Source organism: Mus musculus, chromosome 11 (assembly GCF_000001635.26).
Source record: "Mus musculus strain C57BL/6J chromosome 11, GRCm38.p6 C57BL/6J".
In the NCBI taxonomy this organism is placed as follows: Eukaryota; Metazoa; Chordata; class Mammalia; order Rodentia; family Muridae; genus Mus; species Mus musculus.
In genome coordinates, this window is record NC_000077.6 from 23,910,001 (window position 1) to 23,934,028 (window position 24,028).

Sequence of the window (24,028 nt, forward strand, 5' to 3'; positions counted from 1 at the left end):
CTCTTTTCGTTGTCTTTGTTTTTGTATCAGAGAAATCTTACCCTCATGAAGCAAGTTGGGGATTATTCCATCTTGCTTTATGTTGTAGAATAGTTTGAGTATATTTAGTGTTAATTCCTTAAACATGTGGTTGAATTTTCCAGTGGAACCCTCTGGAATGAGTGATTTCCTTTCTCAGGAGATTTTATAATCACAAATACTTTAAAGGCTCTGTGTAAGTCAGGGTTCTCTAGAGTCACAGAACTTATGGATAGTCTCTATATAGTAAGGGAATTTGTTATGATGACTTACAGTCTGTAGTCCAACTCCCCAACAGTGGTCAGCTGTGAATGGGAAGTCCAAGGATCTAGTAGTTGTTCAGTCCCACAAGGCTAGTAGATTCCAACAGATGTGCTCGAAAGTAAATGCAAGAAGGCAAAGAAGAGTGAATCTTTCTTCTTCCAATGTCTTTAAGTCTCCAACAGAAGGTGTGGCCCAGATTAAAGGTATGTACCACCATGCCTGGATCTGGGACTTGTTTTGTTCTAAACTGACCTTGAACTTGATCTCCTTGCCTTAGACACCTGGGATTCATAGCCACTATGCCTCAAGATCTCTATGCCAAGATCCAGGTCAGAAACTTGTATCTCCCAGATTCAAGATGTGAATCACAGGTAAACCCTCCAATTCTGGACTGTAGTTCATCCCAGATAGTCAAGTTGACAACCAGGAATAGACATTACAGGTTCCAAGATGTCTTCAGTTTATTTCTTCTTGATTGGGTTTTGATAGTTTGTGTGTTTCAGTTTTTCTTCTTTCTCATCTTTTTTCTTTTTCCTCTCCTCTCCTCTCTCCTCTCCTCTCCTCTCCTCTCCTCTCCTCTCCTCTCCTCTCCTCTCCTCTCCTCTCCTCTCCTCTCCTCTCCTCTCCTCTCCCCTCCCCTCCCCTCCCCTCCCCTCCCCTCCCCTCCCCTTCCCCTCCCCTCCCCTCCCGTCCCCTCCCCTCCCCTCCTTTCTCTCTTTCTTAAAACAGGTTCTCTAAGTAGCTCTTGCTGTTCTGGAATTCTCTATATAGACCAGGCTGGCCTCAAACTCACAGAGATCTACCCATTACTATCTCCTGAGTGCTAGGATTAAAGGAATAAGCCAACATACCCTGCCTTTCAAGTTTTCAAGGAATGTATCCCCCCTTTTTAAAGTTGTCAACTTTGTTTATAAACATTCTCAGTAATACTGTCTTATATACCTTTGGCAGCTGTAGACTCAGTAATGGCACTCCTGTTTCTATGATAAAGTGTTCCTTATCTCTTTATCTTTGTGATTCTTGTTACTGCCTTCAATTAGACTGTTTGTTTTCAAATCTTGGGCTGTTTAGTTAATTGATTTTCTGTTGTTTTTTTTTTTTTTCCTACTAAATTCCATTTATTTCTGTTCTTGGTTTTCCCTTTTCCTGTTTATGCTTTGGGTTTAATTTTTGTTTACTTTTTAAAATAGAGTATCTTTTATGTATTCTTTGATGATACGCACTAACACTGAATCTTGATTCTATGCTCCCTAACTGTGCTCCCTTGCTCCTTGAAAGAATCCCAAACTCCTTCTGCCTACTTTCCTAGGGTATTCCAGCAGGTGGGTATTCCTCCCACCCTGTGCACTCCCTACTGAGCCAACCTGGTACTGCCTTTTGAAATGCCAACTGATCTGCCTACTTGATGCTGTGTAGGTAATCATAGATGCAGTGAGCTCATGGGTACAGTGGCCATATTATGTCCCAATGCAGCACTTCACAGCCCTCTTCCCCAGCCCATGACTTCTACATTCTCCTTCTCCTCTTGTATGATGTTCCTTGAGCACTGAGGTAGGTTGCAGGGTGTTAGTAGAGATGCCCCACTTAAGGCTGAGCTATCAACTATACTACTCTCAGTTAAGAGTCTCTGTATTGACCATATCCAGAGGTTAGGCAAGGCTTCCAGGTTGGGAGATGGGGCCACCCACTCATCTCCAAAAGTTTTAATTGCTCCTGTCTAATGGAAATACAAACTGTCGAGCAGAGACTGGAGGAAAGGCCATTCAGAGACTGTCCTACCTGGGGATGCATCACATATACAGACAACAAACACAGACACTATTGTGGATGCCAAGAAGTGCTTGCTGACAGGAGCCTGATATAGCTGTCTCCTGAGATGCTCTTCCAGAGCCTGGCAAGTACAGAGGCAGATGCTCAAAGCAGTCCCTGACACAGTATGACAACAGGTGGCTTTCAACAGCAGGTGTCATGTAGGAATGTCACTACTCAAATTTGCACACTATGCCAACTTAGTTATTTCTTCACTAGGTTACAGCAATTCTCTGCGAGCATCTATTGACCTGCTACTCAGGCTTTTACCTTGGTGTTGTTTGCTGTGGGGCAAATTATTAAGGCTTCTTTTGTTCGAGTAGCTTGAAAGCATATAAGTCCTGTCTCATTTTATCTGAGTATCTTTCCTAATAAGTAAAAGATAAATAAGGGAGCTCTCAAGTCTCTCATGTGTTCCATCATTTAACTCAGCACCAGTAATCCCATTACATTATTCTACGTCTCACTTATTTGGTTGTACACAAAACATCAATTGCCCTTAATTCCTGAATTATCATGCTTGTTCCATGCAATGTCACAGTGACAATTACATGACACCTAGTTACTTTCTGTCCTATTACTGTTTTATTAATAAGATTCACTGTGATATTGACTTTAAGGAGACCCAAAAGCCTCTTTAAAACACCAAGAACAGCACATGATTTCATAATATAAAATCTGTAAACTTGAAGATGTCATATTTTCTTGACATGCTCAAATGTATAAACATACAACAGTCAATAAAAGCACTGCTTTCTGCACACAGTAAGTGAAATTCAGAAAAAGGCTCTTCTGTACTCTGTGTTCTAGAAAGAACTTTGTATCTAGGTTCAGAACTTGGGAAATAACAAAAGGCTTTTCCCTCTTATGTATGGAACACAGTGAAAGTTTGATGAAGTCAAATGCACTCTGGAGACTTTATTTTCTCAAAAGTTTTTTCCTTTAATTGCAACTTGGATTGTTTATTATATTTAAGTTAAAGACTAATTTTGTAAATATTGTGTATTTAATATGATAATTTTGGCCAGGGCCAAGAAGTGGGAGTGGGTGGGTAGGGGAGTAAGGTGGGGGTAGGGTACAGGGAACTTTCGGGATAGCATTTGAAATGTAAATAAAGAAAATATCTAATAAAAAAAGTTAAAAAAATATGGTAGTTTTGTTTTGCTCTGTTTTTCTGTTTGTTTGTTTGGTTGGTTGGTTTTGGTTTTTTTGTTTTTTGTTTTTAGACAAGGTCTTTCTGTGGCTGTCCTGGAACCTTTTGTGGATAAGGCTTGGCTTTGAACACACAGAGATCTGCCTGCCTCTGCCTGCCACATGCTAGGATTAAAGGTGTGTACCACATGCCTAGCAGGAGTATAAGCTTGATTGGACTGAAGGGAACCTAGGTAGTTGATGAAGCATACCTCTGGGTGTGTCTCCAAGTGTGACTCCAGAGATAATTAGATCATGGGGGCTCTGTCCATTGATGGATGTAAAATGTAAATAGATTATTGAACTATAATGGAATGCAGAGTGTGAGATCTAGTTGGAAGACCTGGGGATTCAGGTCAGGGTACACTTCTGAGAACAATGCTGTATTCCTAGTCTCTGTGCTCCTCTTCTCTACCACTATGTGTTGGAGTCTGCCAAAAGACCCTCACTCACAAAGACAACAGAGATCAACATCACTGCAAACTGCAAGAGGATTTTTATTGAGCCAATGCGACCCTCCCCCACCCCCAGCACGCAGGCAAGAGGAGAAATCCTAGTTGAACAAAGAACACACTTTTATACCTTGTAAGGGGCAGATTTAGGCAACAGGGCTAGCTGGCTTATTCTCATTGGTGTAGCAAGTAACCCTTTCAGGCATTGGTTGGTTTGCATAGGGTGACTATCTTTGGCCTAGTGACTCATTCTGCCTGCCCTTATGTTTTTCTTGGAATTTAGTGCGAAGCAGGGCAGGCGAATTTTTCTGAGAACAGCTCATCTTGTTTTGGCAGCTGTAGATTTGGTCTGGTCATTTTGACAGCTAAAACTATATAGTTTTGAAAGTCCCTTCAGAGGGGGGGAAAGGGCTAAGTGGTCTTGAATTTATTTTGGATTCTACATTTGGGTTCTACATATGCACAGTTATGTTCTACCATGTCTTTCTGCCATGATCTTTGCTTCACTATAGCCCCAGACACAATGGAGCAAGCCAACTGTGGCTAGACCTTTGCAACCATGAACCAACAAGAATTGTTTCTCCTTCAAATAGGTATTTGTCATGGTGACAGAAGATGGATCAGAACAGTTACATTCACATGATTTAAAAAAAATGCTCAAGAAATTGCTCTTTTCTTAAGAACCTCACTGCCCAAACTGAATTAAATAACTAACTTTAGTAATGTTAAGGAAGGTAGTTGTTTAAAGCCAGTCTATTGGCAGAATCTGATTGAGTGTATATTTAATATTATAGTTATTATATGGCATGTCCTAATGTAGTAACATACCATACACATTGTAATATATATGAAAATTAAAAATTAAAGTACAGCTTAAAATTACAAAGTCTCCTTTACATAAATAGTTTAGCATAAAGGCCTGAAAATATTAAGCCATTTTAAAAATATTTTTTAACCTGGGAGAGAAATATGGCTGAAGGGGTGGAGAGTTTTATCCTGCAGATGACTAACAAAACATCAGATGTATCAAAATCAAGAGGGTTTTTTAATTTTTATTTAATTTTATTTGCAATTCATTTTTTTACACTCCATATTCCATTCCCCACCCCTCCCCATCCACCCATGTGGAACTGACTGCTCCACATCACACACCTCTTCCCCACCCCAGCCCATGCCATCTCCACGTGGATGCCCTCACCTCCCTCCCTCCCCACTATACCTGACTTCTAAACTCCCACTATACCTGACTGCTAAACTCCCTCCAGTCTCTTGAGGGTTAGGTGGATCATCTCTGTATGAACACAGACCTGGCAGTCCTTTACTGTATGTGTTTTGGGGGCCTCATATCATCTAGTGTATGCTGTTTGATGGTTCAGTGTTTGAGAGATATCGGGGGTCCAGATTAATTAAGACTGCTGGTCCTCCTATAGGATCACCCTTTTCCTCAGCTTCTTTCAGCCTTCCCTAATTCAACAACAGTGGTCAGTTGCTTCTGTCCATTGGTTGGGTGCAAATAACTGCATCTGACTCTTTCAGCTGCTTGTTGGGTCTTTCAGAGGGCAGTCATGATAGATCCCTTTTTGTGAGTGTTCAATAGCCTCAGTAATAGTGTCAGGCCTTGGGACCTCCCCCTGAGCTGAATCCTGCTTTGGGCCTGTCACTGGACCTTCTTTCCTCAGGCTCCTCTCCTTTTCTATCCCTGTAATTCTTTCAGACAGGAACAATTATGGGTCAGAGTTGTGACAGTAGGATGGCAACCCCATCCCTCACTTGATGTTCTGTCTTCCTGCTGGAGGTGGGCTCTATAAGTTCCCTCTCCCTACTGTTGGGCATTTCATCTAAGTTCCTCACTTTGAGTCCTGGGAGTCTTTCACCTCCCAGGTCTCTAGCACATTCTGGAGGGTCCCTGAAACCTCCTATCTCCCGAGGTTCCCTGTTTCCATTCTTTCTGCTAGCCCTCAGAGCTTCAGTCCTTTTCTCTCACTCAATACCAGATTAGGTTCCCCTCTCCCCGTCTCCCTCCCAATGCCTGCCAATCCACTTCCCCTTCCAGCTCCCTCCCTCTCTCCCCACTTGTGATTGTTTTCTTCTCTCTCCCAAGTGGGACAGAGTCGTCCTCACTTGGGCACTTCAGCTTGTTGACCTTTTTGAGTTCTGTGGACTGTATCTTGTGTATTCTGTACTCTTTTTTGTGTGGCTAATATCCATTTATTAGTGAGTCCATACCATGCATGTCCTTTTGAGTTACCTCACTCAGGATGATATTTTCTAGTTCCATCCATTTGCCTGCAAAACTCAGCTTCTTAATAACTGAGTAGTATTCAATTGTGTTAATGAACCACATTTTCTGTATCCATTTTTCTGCCTTTTGACATCTGGGTTGTTTCCATCTTCTGTCTATCACAAATAAGGCCACTATGAACATAGTGGAATACATGCCCCCCTTGGCATGGTGGGGCATCTTTTGGATATATTCCCAAGAGTGATATAACTGGGTCTTCAGGTAGATCTACTTCCAATTTTCTGAGGAACCTCCAGATTGATTTCCAGAGTGGTTGTACCAGTTTGCAATCCCACTAGCAATGGAGGAGTGCTCCTCTTTCTCCACATTCTCTCCAACATGTGTTGTCACCTGAGGTTTGATCTTAGCCATTCTGACTGGTATAAGGTGGAATCTCAGGGTCATTTTGATTTGCATTTCTTTGGTCACTAAGGACTTTGAACATTTCTTTAGGTGCTTCTCAGCCATTCGAGCAGAATCAAGAGGTTCTTATTGGCACTTTGTGCTATGGATGCAGTCTACTTCACCAGCTACCTCTAGAAATACTAGAGTTCTATTATTTTTAATAGTAGACTGATATAGTAGTCCAGTTCTTCTTATTCTGCATTTTATTATTATTTCACATTTCTATTCCCCAACATAATATTTTTATTAATTATTTTGGAATTTCATACAATGCACCCCAATCATTCTTGCTTTCCATTCTTTTTAGGTACACTGTTCCACACTTGCACCAACCACCCCAAAATAAAAGTACACCAAGCTCAATTTGTGTTGCCAACTACTCACTGAAACATGATCTAACTCTTACTGACCAGCCTCTTAAAGAAAACAGAGTCCTTCCCAACCTGGACCAGAAACCATTAACTCCGAAGAGCTTCACTTCAGCATCTTTATCACTATCTAAGTAAGGACTCTTTTCTGTGGTTTCTGGGGGGAAGAGGAAGGAGGAGGGGAATGGGGAGGGGGAGAGGGGGGGGGAGAGAGGGAGGGTAAGGTACTGTCCTAGAAGCCCTCATTCTCAGTTATGAGTCTGAAACCATTGACAACTCTGCAACAGAAGTTTCCTTGTCCATAGCAGCCACAGCAGCACAGATCTGTAACCATGAGCCTTTCTAATCCTGCCCTTGTTCCCAAAAAATGGCACAGAGGCTTATAATAAATGCGTAGACCTTATGCTAGACTTGTTTCCCACTGGCTCATAACCCAATTATCCTGTTTATACTAATCTAAATTCTTCCATGTGGCTGGTTACCTCTCCTCAGTTTCCCCTCTGAGTCTGGGTGGTGAATCTCCCTCATCTGACTCCCAAAGTTTCTCTCTCTGCTGGATAGCCCACCTTACTATCTTGCCTTTTGCTATAGGCCATAAAATTTTTTTATTTTCACCAATCAGAAGGTGCCTTAGGGAGGCAAGAAAGGACAGGAACACATCTTCACGCAGTGTATAAAAACATCACTCCAACAAAGAGCACAGCACAGACATGGTCTCCTAATGGCAGCCTTGACCATGGACATTAACATGGCCTCCAGTGGCAGCATGGGTCATGGACATCCATATAGACATCTACTGAAGCATGGACCATGAAGGTGTTTGGAAGAGGCTCAGTCCAGAAGACTGTTTCTCATCTTGGACATCCTGCTGTTGCTCAGAGTCAGGGTGATTGGGGCCTGGGCAGCGCGTTTGGGTACCTGCGCAAGCTCCAGACCATCTTTTTTTCCCCTGAATCCATGAAAAAAGATTTTTTAAAAAGCATCTTCCCATAAAACCTGCCTCTTTTCAGTAGTTTCAGTTACCACATCGCCCCTCAAAGCCTCTGTAGGTCTCTGAGGCTCCTCAGAGTATCCGCTAAGCCCTGCGGGCACCAGTGGATGCTGACATCTTGAACCTCTTATTATTTAACATTTTAAGCAAATTAGCTCCAAAAGAACATAAAGTGACCTATAGCTACTACATTCTGTCCACATTTTTATATTTTCTGCCAATCTATTTGTTTATTAGTTGAACCATTTGAAAGCCTTAAACTTGCTTTGTTTCTGTGCTAGAGATTGAACCCAAGTGCCTCTCTCTTGTTACAACTGATTTTGTATGTAAAATTAGTGTCTTTATAGACACCATTGATTAGTATAACATTTTAGTACTTCAGTAATAAATATACAATTGTATTTCATCCAACAGGTAAAACTTCCAATTAGAAGGCACATGAAGAAAATTTTCTCCAAGTTATATATAAAACACTTTCATTTTGAAAACAAATATTCCAACATAAACAGTGAAACCAAAATCACATGGCTTCCACATAGATTTTGCTGTCACATTGATAAGGTTATTTACACAGGATGATTGATCATATAGAAGTTTGGGAAAATCAGAAATAAGGTTAAAGAAGGAACTTGGTCAAAGGCAGAATCAACTGATGAATTCTAAGTCAGGTGTGTGTGTGTGTATGCATGTATGTGTGTGTGTATGCATGTATGTGTGTGTGTGTGTATGTGTGTATATGTGTGTGAGAGAAAGTGTATGAATATATATGTATGAGTATATGGGAAAGTATGAATATATGTATATGAGTGTGTGTGAGAGAGTGAGTGTATGTGTATATATGTGTGTCTGAGAGAGATGTGTGTGTGTGTGTGCGTGCGTTTGTATGAGACAATGTTTGTGAGAGAGAATCTGTATGTGAGAGAGCATATGTCTGTGTGTGTGTGTCAGAGAGAGAGTGTGTAAGAGAGGTATATGTGAGACTGTGTGAAAGAAAGTTTCTGTGTATGTGAGAGTATGTTTATGTAAGAGATAGAGATGGAGATAGATGGGTAGATAGCTAGTATGATAGTTTGAATATGCTTGGCTCTGGGAGTGTCACTCTTTGGAGGTGTGGCATTGTTGGGGGAAGTGTGTCACTGTGGGCACGGGCTTTAAGATCATCCTCCTAACCACATGGGAGCCAATCTTCTCCTAGCTGTCTTTGGAACAAGTGGTGGAACTCTCAGCTCCTCCAGTCTCATGCCTGCCTGAACATTGCCATGCTCCCACCTTGATGATAATCGACTGAACCTTGGAACCTGTAAGCCACCCCAATTAAATGTTGTACGTATAAGAGTTGCCTTGGTCATTGCATCTGTTCACAACAGTAAAACCCTAAGACAGATAGAGTAGAAGATAGGTGAAATTGATTATAGAAGTGAAACATTCTCAGGGGGCTATTAACAGAGCAGACCTTAGCACAACTGACTCCACGAGGGAAATGCCATTCAGGCTATAAAATTGAGCACATAGACAATATCACTTGCCAAAAACTAAAACAAAGGCCCAATCCATCAAAGTCCATAGAATTCAGAGTAAGTCTCAAAATTTACTAACTTTGTCTTCTAGTTTCTGTACCTCTGCTTCTGGCTAACTGTTCTTGTTAACTGAAGTATGCCAACCCAGAACATGGTAAAGACAAAATGGACAGTTCAAACCCACATGTTGGTAGATGATATCAAAGGGAATGACCATTCTCCCAGGAACAGCTGGCAGGGCTCTGGTAACTAACCTTCACCAGGCTACTCATCCACACAAACTTTCTGAGTTGCTCAGAGTAAGGAATGTCATACCTAGACTGGACAGCCTAGCAAGAGATGTCTCAGCCAGATGCCAGGTTTCTGATCAAGTTAATCCAAAACAGAAAGCCCTTACCCATGTGAGTTATAGTGACAATTTTGGCATTTTGGTTTTTTATAAAACCACAGAAATATTATAAGAATATAGTTTTACTTTATTTCAAGGTGTAGATATGGCTCTGCTTCAGACTGTCCACAGCAGCTGACTATAATTTGCCTCATGCTCTAGCAGGGGTATAATTTTTCCAGTGGCAGTGGCTGTGATTGTGTGATGTTTGGAACTCTGGGGACTTTTCAGAGGCTATATAAATGCTGGGGCCTCAAGGCCAGGTGGGATGTTGGTTGGTTGCTGTTGGTTGCACTTTGTTAAGTAGTTGTATGCAAAGAAACAACAAGAAGAAATTAGATATCCTGAAGGCAAAGATTAAACTTGACCCTAATCAGCAGGAAGTTGTCTAATGATAATGCTGCCCCGACCCCAATTCCATGGGAAAGGGTAGAGAGGTGGAAGAAAGAAGAAAGAGGAACACACAAAGTAGCAGAAGATAGCTAAAGTAGGTAGAAATGTTCCTCACTTGGACACACCCACACACACACAAAATGCTTAAAAGCTCCTCCAGGAACTGGTCCCTGTATTTGGTTTCCCCCTAGCTAGCAATGGAGTTCAACAATGACTGGGTTTTAGTCAAAACCTTGCAATTAATAGCTAAAGCTTTTTACGTAGATTGAAAGCTTCATTGTGCATATCGAGCACAGAGCTCTGGCCAGGTAAAAGAATAAACAGGGGACACCTGCAAGGACCCACACAGGATCCCCCATGGGATCCTAAGACCTCTGGTGTGTGGAACACAGCACCTGCTCCAATCCAATCGCGTGGGACTTGAGACTGCATTAACCAGGGAAGCAGATAACCCGGCCTGATCAGGGGCACAAGTCCCTTCCGGTCCACTGCAGCACCGGGGTTCCTGGCCCAGGGAGTCTCTGGACACCGGCAAGGACCTACACAGGATCCCCCACGGGATCCTAAGACCTCTGGTGAGTGGAACACACCATCTGCTCCAATCCAATCGTGCGGGACCTGAGACTGCATTAATTAAGGAAGCAGATAACCCGGCCTGATCAGGGGCACAAGTCCGTTCCGGTCCACTCCAGCACCGGGGTTCCTTGTGCGCGGAGTTTCTGGACACCCACAAGGTCCTCACAGGACCCTCCATGGGATTGTAAGACCTCTGGTGAGTGGAACACAACTTCTGCCAGGAGGCAGGTTCAAACACCAGATATCTGGGCACCTTCCCTGCAAGAGGAGATCTTGCCTGCAGAAACTATGGAGAGAGCTAGTCTCCCAGGTCTGCTGATAGAGGCTAACATAATCACCTGAGGAACAAGCTCTAACCAGAGACAACTATAACAACTAGCTCCAGAGATTACCAGATGGCGAAAGGCAAATGCAAAAATCCTACTAACAGAAATCAAGACCACTCACCATCATCAGAACGCAGCACTCCCACCCCACCTAGTCCTGGGCACCCCAACACAACCGAAAAGCTAGACCCGGATTTAAAAGCATATCTCATGATGATGGTAGAGGACATCAAGAAGGACTTTAATAACTCACTTAAAGAAATACAGGAGAACACTGCTAAAGAGTTACAAGTCCTTAAAGAAAAACAGGAAAACACATCCAAACAGGTGATGGAAATGAACAAAACCATACTAGACCTAAAAAGGGAAGTAGACACAATAAAGAAAACCTAAAGTGAGGCAATGCTGAAGATAGAAACCCTAGGAAAGAAATCTGGAACCATAGATGTGAGCATCAGCAACAGAATACAAGAGATGGAAGAGAGAATCTCAGGTGCAGAAGATTCCATAGAGAGCATCGGCACAACAATCAAAGAAAATACAAAACTCAAAAGGATCCTAACTCAAAACATCCAGGAAATCCAGGACACAATGAGAAGACCAAACCTACGGATAATAGGAGTTGATGAGAATGAAGATTTTCAACTTAAAAGGCCAGCAAATATCTTCAACAAAATTTTAGAAGAAAACTTTCCAAACCTAAAGAAAGAGATGCCAATGAACATACAAGAAGCCTACAGAACTCCAAATAGACTGGACCAGAAAAGAAATTCCTCCTGACACATAATAATCAGAACAAAAAATGCACTAAATAAAGATAGAATATTGAAAGCAGAAAGGGAAAAAGGTCAAGTAACATATAAAGGCGGGCCTATCAGAATTACACCAGACTTTTCACCAGAGACTATGAAAGCCAGAAGGCCTGGACAGATGTTATACAGACACTAAGAGAACACAAATGCCAGCCCAGGCTACATACCCGGCCAAACTCTCAATTACCATAGATGGAGAAACCAAAGTATTCCACAACAAAACCAAATGCACACATTATCTCTCCATGAATCCAGCCCTTCAAAGGATAATAACAGAAAAAAACCAATACAAGGACGGAAATCATGCCCTAGAAAAAGCAAGAAAGTAATCCCTCAACAAACCAAACAGAAGACAGCCACAAGAACAGAATGCCAACTCTAACAACAAAAATAAAAGGAAGCAACAATTACTTTTCCTTAATATCTCTTAATATCAATGGACTCAATTCCCCAATAAAAAGACATAGACTAACAGACTGGCTACACAAACAGGACCCAACATTCTGCTACTTACAGGAAACCCATCTCAGGGAAAAAGACAGACACTACCTCAGAGTGAAAGGCTGGAAAACATTTTTCAAGCAAATGGTCTGAAGAAACAAGCTGGAGTAGCCATTCTAATATTCCAACCCAAAGTTATCAAAAAAGACAAGGAGGGACACTTCATACTCATCAAAGGTAAAATCCTCCAAGAGGAACTCTCAATTCTGAATACCTATGCTCCAAATGCAAGGGCAGCCACATTCATTAAAGACACTTTAGTAAAGCTCAAAGCACACATTGCACCTCACACAATAATAGTGGGAGACTTCAACACACCACTTTCATCAATGGACAGATCGTGGAAACAGAAACTAAACAGGGACACAGTGAAACTAACAGAAGTTATGAAACAAATGGACTTAACAGATATCTACAGAACATTTTATCCTAAAACAAAAGGATATACCTTCTTCTCAGCACCTCATGGGACCTTCTCCAAAACTGACCATATAATTGGTCATAAAGTAGGCCTCAACAGATACAAAAATATTGAAATTGTCCCATGCATCCTATCAGACCACCATGGACTAAGGCTGATCTTCAATAACAACATAAATAATGGAAAGCCAACATTCACGTGGAAACTGAACAACACTCTTCTCAATGATACCTTGGTCAAGGAAGGAATAAAGAAAGAAATTAAAGACTTTTTAGAGTTTAATGAAAATGAAGCCACAACGTACCCAAACCTATGGGACACAATGAAAGCATTTCTAAGAGGGAAACTCATAGCTCTGAGTGCCTCCAAGAAGAAACGAGAGAGAGCACATACTAGCAGCTTGACAACACATCTAAAAGCTCTAGAAAAAAGGAAGAAAATTCACCCAAGAGGAGTAGACGGCAGGAAATAATCAAACTCAGGGGTGAAATCAACCAAGTGGAAACAAGAATAACTATTCAAAGAATTAACCAAACGCGGAGTTGTTTCTTTGAGAAAATCAACAGGATAGATAAACCCTTAGCTAGACTCACTAGAGGGCACAAGGACATCATCCTAATTAACAAAATCAGAAATGAAAAGGGAGACATAAGAACAGATCCTGAAGAAATCCAAAACACCATCAGATCCTTCTACAAAAGGCTATACTCAACAAAACTGAAAAACCTGGACGAAATGGACCAATTTCTAGACAGATACCAGGTACCAAAGTTAAATCAGGATCAAGTTAATGATCTAAACAGTCCCATATCCCCTAAAGAAATAGAAGCAGTCATTAATAGTCTCACAGCCCAAAAAAGCCCAGGACCAGATGGGTTTAGTGCAGAGTTCTATCAGACCTTCAAAGAAGATCTAATTCCAGTTCTGCACAAACTATTCCACAAAATAGAAGTAGAAGAAACTCTACCCAACTCATTCTATGAAGCCATAATTACTCTAATACCTAAACCACAGAAAGATCCAACAAAGATAGAGAACTTCAGACCAATTTCCCTTATGAATATAGATGCAAAAATACTCAATAAAATTGTCGCTAACCAAATCTAAGAACACATTAAAGCAGTCATCCATCCTGACCAAGTAGGTTTTATTCCAGGGATGCAGGGATGGTTTAATATACGGAAAGCCATCAACGTAATCCATTATATAAACAAACTCAAAGACAAAAACCACATGATCATCTCGTTAGATGCGGAAAAAGCATTCGACAAGATCCAACACCCAATCATGATAAAAGTCTTGGAAAGATCAGGAATTCAAGGCCCATACCTAAACATGATAAAAGCAATCTACAGCAAACCAGTAGCCAACATAAAGTAAATGGTGAGAAGCTTGAAGCAATCCCACTAAAATCAGGGACTAGAAAAGGCTGCCCACTTTCTCCCTACCTATTCAACATAGTACTTGAAGTCCTAGCCAGAGCAATTCGATAACAAAAGGAGATCTAGGGGATACAAATTGGAAAAGATGAAGTCAAAATATCACTTTTTGCAGATGATATGATAGTATATATAAGTGACCCTAAAAATTCCACCAGAGAACTCCTAAACCTGATAAACAGCTTCGGTGAAGTAGCTGGATATAAAATTAACTCAAACAAGTCAATGGCCTTTCTCTACACAAAGAATAAACAGGCTGAGAAAGAAATTAGGGAAACAACACTCTTCTCAATAGTCACAAATAATATAAAATATCTTGGCGTGACTCTAACTAAGGAAGTGAAAGATCTGTATGATAAGAACTTCAAGTCTCTGAAGAAAGAAATTAAAGAAGATCTCAGAAGATGGAAAGATCTCCCATGCTCATGGATTGGCAGGATCAACATTGTAAAAATGGCTATCTTGCCAAAAGCAATCTACAGATTCAATGCAATCCCCATCAAAATTCCAACTCAATTCTTCAAGGAATTAGAAAGAGCAATCTGCAAATTCATCTGGAATAACAAAAAACCTAGGATAGCAAAAACTCTTCTCAAGGATAAAAGAACCTCTGGTGGAATCACCATGCCTGACCTAAAGCTTTACTACAGAGCAATTGTGATAAAAACTGCATGGTACTGGTATAGTGACAGACAAGTAGACCAATGGAATAGAATTGAAGACCCAGAAATGAACCCACACACCTATGGTCACTTGATCTTCGACAAGGGAGCTAAAACCATCCAGAGGAAGAAAGAGAGCATTTTCAACAAATGGTGCTGGCACAACTGGTTGTTATCATGTAGAAGAAAGTGAATTGATCCATTCTTATCTCCTTGTACTAAGGTCAAATCTAAGTGGATCAAGGAACTTCACATAAAACCAGAGACACTGAAAATTATAGAGGAGAAAGTGGGGAAAAGCCTTGAAGATATGGGCACAGGGGGAAAATTCCTGAATAGAACAGCAATGGCTTGTGCTGTAAGATCAAGAATTGACAAATGGGAACTCATGAAACTGCAAAGCTTCTGCAAGGCAAAAGACACCGTCAATAAGACAAAAAGACCACCAACAGATTGGGAAAGGATCTTTACCTATCCTATATCAGATAGGGGACTAATATCCAACATATATAAAGAACTCAAGAAGCTGGACTCCAGAAAATCAAATAACCCCATTAAAAAATGGGGCTCAGAACTGAACAAAGAATTCTCACCTGAGGAATACCAAATGGCAGAGAAGCACCTCAAAAAATGTTCAACATCCTTAACCATTAGGGAAATGCAAATCAAAACAACCCTGAGATTCCACTTCACACCATTCAGAATGGCTAAGATCAAAAATTCAGGTGATAGCAGATGCTGTCGAGGATGTGGAGAAAGAGGAACACTCCTCCATTGTCGGTGGGATTGCAAGCTTGTACAACCACTCTGGAAATCAGTCTGTCGTTTCCTTAGAAAATTGGACATAGTACTACTGGAGGATCCAGCATAATACCTCTCCTGGGCATATATCCAGAAGATGTCCCAACCGGTAAGAAGGACACATGCTCCACTATGTTCATAGCAGCCTTATTTATAATAGCCAGAAGATGAAATGAACCCAGATGCCCTTCAACAGAGGAATGGATACAGAAAATATGGTACATTTACACAATGGAGTACTACTCAGCTATTAAAAAGAATGAATTTATGAAATTCCTAGGCAAATGGTTGGACCTGGAGGGCATCATCCTGAGTGAGGTAACACAATCACAAAGGAACTCACACAATATGTACTCACTGATAAGTGGATATTAGCCCAAAACTTAGGATACCCAAAATATAAGATACAATTTGCTAAACGCATGAAACTCAAGAAGAATGAAGACCAAAGTGTGGACACTGTGCCCCTTCTTAGAATTGGGAACAAAACACCTGTGGAAGGAGTTACAGAGACAAAGTTTGGAGATGTGACGAAAGGATGGACCATCTAGAGACTGCCATATCCAGGGATCCATCCTATAATCAGCTTCCAAACGCTGACACCATTGCATACACTAGCAAGATTTTGCTGAAAGGACCCAGATATAGCTGTCTCTTGTGAGACTAGGCAGGGGCCTAGCAAACACAGAAGTGGATGCTCATAGTCAGCTAATGGATGGATCACAGGGCTCCCAATGAAGGAGCTAGAGAAAGTACCCAAGGAGCTAAAGGGATCTGCAACCCTATAGGTGGAACAACATTATGAGCTAACCAGTACCCCGGAGCTCTTTTCTCTAGGTGCTTATGTATCAAAAGATGGCCTAGTTGGCCATCACTGGAAAGAGAGGCCCATTGGACATGCAAACTTTATATGCCCCAGTACAGGGGAACGCCAGGGCCAAAAATATGGGAATGGGTGGGTAGAGAAGTGTGGGGGGGGTGTCTGGGGGACTTTTGGGATAACATTCTAAATGTAACTGAGGAAAATACGTAATAAAAAATATTTTAAAAAAATTGTTAAAAAAAAAAGAATAAACAGGATATTAAAAGAAACTCTAGGCCAGGTGTAGTGGCGCATGCCTTTAATCCCAGCACTTGGGAGGCAGAGGCGGGCAGATTTTTGAGTTTGAGGCCAGCCTGGTCTACAGAGTGAGTTCCAGGACAGCCAGGGCTATACAGAGAAACCCTGTCTCAGAAAACCAAACAACAACAACAAAAAGAAACTCTAACCAAACTCTCATTGCTTCAGCTCATTGTGCCCCATATTAGGGAGGGATTTACCCCTATGAAATTATGATTGGATGAGCCTCTGCCCCTGCTTCCCAGCCAGCATTTGGCAGAAGTCTCTAATCATTCCTTTCTGAAGCCACTACTTGCCCTCCAGTCCTCCATATAGGCTATTTATGTATTGGACTATCCCACGGATCCAGCTGACCTCCGAGTTCAACATCAATTTCACCTTGTTCCAGTCCAGTGACACTGTCAGACAGGTGGCCCAAGGGACACAGAAACCAACTTGGAAAGGACTCTAGTGGTGATTCTCTCCTCTCCTGTAGCAGTAAAGGTGGCTGACATTATACCTCGTATCCACTATACCCAGGTCAAGAAAATGGAAGCCACAGACAATGCTGTCGAATGAACTATCTTGAGACTATAAACACATTGAAATGAAGGCTTCATTGGACCCTGGGGCCTTCTACTCCTTGCCCCTCTATCTTCTCCTGATATTTGTGTCTGGTATGGATATCAACCCACAATTTCTTTGGGCCTGAACGTGAGAACTGAGGAAGACAAACACAGGGAAGGCGTTTATTAACCAGCGTGACTACAGACCACACAGGGAAGGCACTAACCAATGTGACTACAGACCAGCAGCCCATATTCTTACCTTTACTTGCTGATACCTGAAGAAAACAAAAGATTAAAAAATCTATCTTTTGAGATAGAAGTACAAAGTTTACAATTCTATACATGTCCTGTGCCTGGGAGCCCTGGTTGCTAAAAACAAAGGAGCTTCCATTTCAAAAATTGGAACTTAAAACTGAAGCTTCCTACAGAAAATTCTTTAAAAGAGTCTGGTCGTGTAAAACAGAAAAAGCCTGGAGAATCAGACTCTATGCCACAGGAGAAGTCTCACGGAGGCAGAGTTAATCATTCCCAGCTGGAGCTTGGTCCGCAGTGAGGGCTCTTCTTGTTCTCTGGGGGCTTCCAGGTTTGTGGACTTGATCTCTCAGCAAGACAGCATCTCCGGGGCACTCCGGAATCAAGTGAGGTGTGGTGGCTAGACCGGGGTTTTTAAGCTACTCTTAGCCAATCATAATTAAGGCGTTCACACATTAATTCATCAGGCGTTTACCTTACTTCAACCTTAGCACACTAATGCACACATTCTAGGCTTGGTTTCTGTTGTGTCTGGCCAGTAGATCACAACCTGGGTTTTAGCCTGGAAAGGCATTTTGGAAACCTGGAAGAGAAGAGGGTTGGGCTGCGCGAGATAAGGAAGGAACCAAGACAAAGCTCTCTGCTCAAGGTTCAATTTTTACTATTTCGGCACTCAGTTATAAAGGAAGGGGGAGGGGTCCAATTCCCGCCAAATAATCTTGGAGTCCAGTAGCAGGGTGATCACTTGATGGCTTCAGAACAGCAAAGCGGCAGGTTCAAGCAGTGGGCGTGGCAGAACGATTGAGCGGGAAGCTCCACCCCTGAGCAAGCAGGTTTCAGGTTGGGGGAGGGGAGACTACAGGCTTCTTTGCGTGGTTACATTCACCCATGGTATTGTTTCCATATAGTGTTCCTTACATTCCATTCCTGGGAGCCTCGGAGAAACCACTGCTGCAGGTCCATATACAGTGCATAATCTATTTTTGTGGTAACTTTTCCATGTATGGTATGCATTCTATTGGAAGATGCACTCTTTTAGTATTGGGTTCGATATTTTATGCAGGTTGATTTGGTGCTCGGCACAAAGTGCCTCCACCAGCATGAGATTCATGGGCTCAGCACAGTTATATACGAGCACACAGAGTTGGGCTTGGCCCTTGTCTGAGCCTTTGGAAGTTTGAGACTATCCTGTGTTGGGATGAGGGAGGTCTTTGCACTTCTTGTAAAGCAGTGTTAATGGTCATCACACCTTCAGCAGCAGTGTCTTCCTGGGCTACAGCAGTGGATTACAGGTGAGGCCAAACCTTAAATGCCACTGACCTCTGCTTCTGTGCAGGAGAAAGAGCTCATGCCCTCTAACCACAAAGACATCTGACCTGCTCTTGACTGGTTTCTGATGTCGATTTTGTATCCTGAAACTTTTCTCAGTTAAGTTTTAGTTCACAGCTTTTTACAGTGAAATATTAGGGTTCTATACAGAAGTTCATATCCTATGCTAGGGAAGAAGAACAATTTTATAACTCATAAGGCATCACAAAAGACTACAAATAACTATATAAATGTTAAAGAAAAAGGCATGAAGACTTCATATTTTCAGATTTTGAAAATAGTACTACAAAGTTAAAGTCATCAGAACAATATGCATAAACATGAAGATGGACATACTGACCTATGAAGACAGTTATACCCGTGGAACAGAATAGAAAACCGAGATATAAATCCACACATGTGTGATCAATTGATCTACTCTTGATTTTAAAAACAATCTTAGTCATTGGATTTTACCAATGAAGATTCAGGAGCCAGATGCTAGGGTGAAAGCTTGCTGGCTCAGAGAAGCAGAGAAAGCACCCAGCTGACCTTCCTCCTCAGAGAAGGATTTCTCTCTCTCATACCATCTCCTTCAAAAAACTTCATTCAAATTAAGTGTCTCTCCTTTCTACTTCATGTTCTTCTAATCAGCTTCCTGACTCACTCTTACTCTCTATGTTTTCTTAAAAAATATATCATTTAGCCAGGCATGGTGGCACACACCTTTAATCCCAGCACTCGGGAGGCAGAGGCAGGTGGATTTCGGAGTTCGAGGCCAGCCTGGTCTACAAAGCGAGTTCCAGGACAGCCAGGGCTATACAGAGAAACCTTGTCTTGAAAAAAAAAAAAATATATATATATATATATATCCTTTGTTCACTTCCTATCAACTGGTTGCTTGTTCTGCCTCTTGACCTATGGTTGATCTTATTTTAATCTTGTTCACAATATTCAAGCAGAAAGCTCTTGGATTAAGGTGTGTGCTAAGGCTGAACCACACCACAACTGAAAAATGTTTTTTTCCAGTACATAACACAATCTCAGGGTTCATGGTGTGATCAAATATCCTGCAACATCTACAGTTGGAATACCAAGAACATACAATAGAGAAGGGATCGTCTTTTCAAAAAATAGTATAAGAGAAACAGGGTAACCACACAGAAAAGAAAGATCTGAACCCTTAACACACCAACACAAAAATCAACTAAAATTGGATTAAAGACTTAAATGTGAGACATTAAATAGCAGAACTCCAAGACAAAAATGACATTCTTGACATTGATCTGGGCAATGATTTCATTGGATATTACACAAAGACAAGACACCAAAACTAAGTGGATTTCTACCAACTAAAAAGCTATGAACTTCAACAAAAACAACAGGTAACTTATGGAACAGGAGAAACAACATTCCTGAAATTAGTATCTAAAATACATAGAAAATGCTAGCAACTCAAAACAAACAACCTGGATTTAAAGTGGACTATAGTAGAAATTTCTCAATGGCCAGTAGTCCCATGGAAAGGTAGAGGCACAGGATGGGGAGCAGCAGAGTAGAGGAAAGGATGGTCTTTAAGTGGTTTAGGTATCAGAGTAATTGTGGCTTCATAGAATGAATCGGGTAGAGTACCTTCTGTTTCTATTTTGTGGAATAGTTTGAGAAGAATTGGAATTAGGTCTTCTTTGAAGGTCTGATAGAACTCTGCACTAAACCCATCTGGTCCTGGGCTTTTTTTTGGTTGGGGGACTTTTAATGACTGCTTCTATTTCTTTAGGGGATATAGGACTGTTTAGGTCATTAATCTGATCCTTATTTAACTTTGGTACCTGGTATCTGTCTAGAAATTTGTCCATTTTATCCAGGTTTTCCAGTTTTGTTGAGTATAGTCTTTTGTAGTAGGATCTGATGATGTTTTGGATTTCCTCATGTTCTGTTGTTATCTCGCCCTTTTCATTTCTGATTTTGTTAATTAGTATACTGTCCCTGTGCCTTCTAGTTAGTCTGGCTAAGGGTTTATCTATCTTGTTGATTTTCTCAAAAAAACAGCTCCTGGTTTGGTTGATTCTTTGAATAGTTCTTTTTGTTTCCACTTGGTTGATTTCAGCCCTGAGTTTTATCGTTTCCTGCCATCTATTGCTCTTGGGTAAATTTGCTTCCTTTTGTTCTAGAGCTTTTAGGTGTGCTGTCAAGCTGCTAATGTATCCTTTCTCTAGTTTCTTTTTGGCGGCACTCAGAGCTATGAGTTTTCCTCTTAGGACTGCTTTCATTGTATCCCATAAGTGTGGGTATGTTGTGACTTCATTTTCATTAAACTCTAAAAAGTCTTTAATTTCTTTCTTTCTTTATTTCTTGACCAAGGTATCATTGAGTAGAGTGTTGTTCAGCTTCCATGTGAATGTTGGCTTTCTATTATTTATGTTGCTATTGAAGATCAGATAATTTCAATATTTTTGTATCTGTTGAGGCCTGTTTTATGACCAATTATATGGTCAGTTTTGGAGGTGCTGAGAAGAAGTTATATCCTTTTGTTTTAGGATAAAATGTTTTGTAGATATCTGTTAAGTCCATTTGTTTCATAACTTCTGTTAGCTTCAATATGTCTCTGTTTAGTTTCTGTTTCCAGGATCTGTCCATTGATGAGAGTGGGGTGTTGAAGTCTCCCATTATTATTGTGTGAGGTGCAATGTATGCTTTGAGTTTTACTAAAGTTTCTTTAATGAATGTGGCTGCCCTTGCATTTGGAGCATAGATATTCAGAATTGAGAGTTCACCTTGGAAGATTTTACTTTTGATGAGTATGAAGTGCCCCTCCTTGTCTTTTTTGATAACTTTGGGTTGGAAGTCGATTTTATTCAATATTAGAATGGCTACTCCAGCTTGTTTCTTCAGACCATTTTCTTGGAATATTGTTTTCCAGTCTTTTACTCTGAGGTAGTGTCTTTCTTTGTCCCTGAGGGGGTTTCCTGTAAACAGCAAAAAGTTGGGTCCTGTTTATGTAGCCAGTCTGTTAGTCTATGTCTTTTTATTTGGGAATTGAGTCCATTGATATTAAGAGATATTAAGGAAAAGAAATTATTGTTTCCTGTTATTTTTGTTGTTAGAGTTGGGATTCTGTTCTTACGGCTGTCTTCTTTTAGGTTTGTTGAAGGATTACTTTCTTGCTTTTTCTAGGGCATAGTTTCTGTCCTTGTGTTGGTTTTTTTCCCCTTCATTATACTTTGAAAGGCTGGATTCGTGGAAAGATATTGTGTGAATTTGGTTTTATCATGGAATACTTTGGTTTCTCCATCTATGGTAATTGAGAGTTTGGCTGGGTATTGTAGCCTGGGCTGGCATTTGTGTTCTTTACGAGTCTGTATAACATCTGTCCAGGATCTTCTGGCTTTCATAGTCTCTGGTGAGAAGTCTGGTGTAATTCTAATAGGTCTGCCTTTATATGTTACTTGACATTTTTTTTCCTTACTGCTTTTAATAGTCTATCTTTATTTAATGCATTTGTTGTTCTGATTATTATGTGTCGGGAGAAATTTCTTTTCTGGTCCAGTCTATTTGGAGTTCTGTAGGCTTCTTGTATGTTCACGGGTATCTCTTTCTTTAAGTTAGGGGAGTTTTCTTCTATAATTTTGTTGAAGATGTTTACTGGTCCTTTAAGTTGAAAATCTTCATTTTCATCTATACCTATTATCCTTAGGTTTGGTCTTCTTATTGTGTCCTGAATTTCCTGGATGTTTTGGGTTAGGATCTTTTTGCATTTTGCATTTTCTTTGATTGTTTTGTCCATGTTCTCTATGGAATCTTCTGCACCTGAGATTCTCTCTTCCATCTCTTGTATTCTGTTGCTCATGCTCACATCTATGGTTCCAGATTTCTTTCCTAGGGTTTCTATCTCCAGAGTTGTCTCCCTTTTTTTCATTCATTGTCAGCACTCCTGGGATTCGAGCAATCTGCTTGCAGGATTTAGGTATGCAGAGCTGTGGCACAGCTTCAGCTCCAGGTATAGATGGAAACCAGAAGGGTCCAGATAGAACTTCAAGTGTTATATTGAATAGATATAGAGAGGCCACATGACCTTGCTCCTGATTTTAGTGGAACTGCTTTGAGTTTCTCTCAATTTAGATTGATGTTAGCTATAGGCTTGCTATAAATTACTTTTCTTATATTTAGGGACCCTCTTATATCCCTGATCTCTCCAAGTCTTTTTATCATGAAAAGGTGTTATATTTTGTCAAAAGGTTTTTTCAGCATCTAGTTTCATGATCATGTGGGGTTTTCCTTTCAATTTGTTTACATGCTAGATCACATTGATGGGCTTTTGTATGTTGAACCATCCCTGCATCTCAGTGATGAAGCCTACTTGATCATGGTAGATGATCTTTTTAATTATGTTCTTAGATTCAGTTTGCAAGTATTTTATTGAGTATTTTTGCATCTATGTTCATGAGGGAAACTGGTCTGAAATTCTCTTTCTTTGTTGAATCTTTATGAGGCTATGGCCTCATAAAGTGAATTTGGCAATGTTCATTCAGTTTCTATTTTGTGAAATAATTTGAGGAGTATTGCTGTTAGCTCTTCTTTGAATTTCTGGTAGAATTCTGCGCTAAAACTATCTGACCCTAGGCTTTTTGTGGTTGACTGCTTCTATTTACTTAGGGTTTATAGGTCTATTTAAATTACCTATCTGATCTTGATTTAACTTTGGTAAAAACTGAGAAAATTATCCAATTTGTTTAGGTTTTCCAATTTAGTGGATTATAGGTTCTTAAAGTATGTTCTAATAATTGTTAGATTTCTTGATGTCTGATGTTAGGTCTCCCTTTTTGTTTCTGATATTGTTGATTTGAATGTTCTCTCTCTGTCTTTTAGTTAGTTTGGATAAGGATTTGTCCATCTTATTGATTTTCCTTTCTGCTCTTCTGGCTGGACTGGCCTGTGGTTGAGTAGAGATGTTCTGTCTAAGTTGAGAGATGGTCTTCTGATGGTCTGGATGGCCTATGGTCCATCAGGGAGTTGCCACACAAGTTAGGGGCTGGAGATGTGCATGGCCTCTGATCTGGCAGGGAGTCTTCTGGGGTTCAGGGTGCTGGCCTGGCTTCTGGTGGCATAAGAGGCTTCTGATGGAGGTATAGGTAGGGATATGGTGATCAGGAGGGGAATTGGACTTATGCTGGGCCAGTGCAGGCAT

At 40.8% G+C, this 24,028-nt stretch overlaps 1 long non-coding RNA gene across 3 annotated transcripts in view; it reads left to right on the forward strand.

The window, feature by feature from the left end:
• Positions 1-9,014, forward strand: part of Gm12061 — a 24,763-nt gene extending 15,749 nt beyond the window's left edge. For 2 of the 3 annotated variants that reach the window (XR_003949866.1, XR_872317.3), the window contains 2 exons: positions 6,728-6,922; positions 8,975-9,014. This is a non-coding gene — a long non-coding RNA (predicted gene 12061). Of the gene's footprint in view, positions 1-580; positions 654-6,727; positions 6,923-8,974 lie in introns of those variants that run through there. The other variant, XR_872316.1, reaches the window with a different exon arrangement.
• The last annotated feature ends 15,014 nt before the right edge of the window (positions 9,015-24,028 follow it).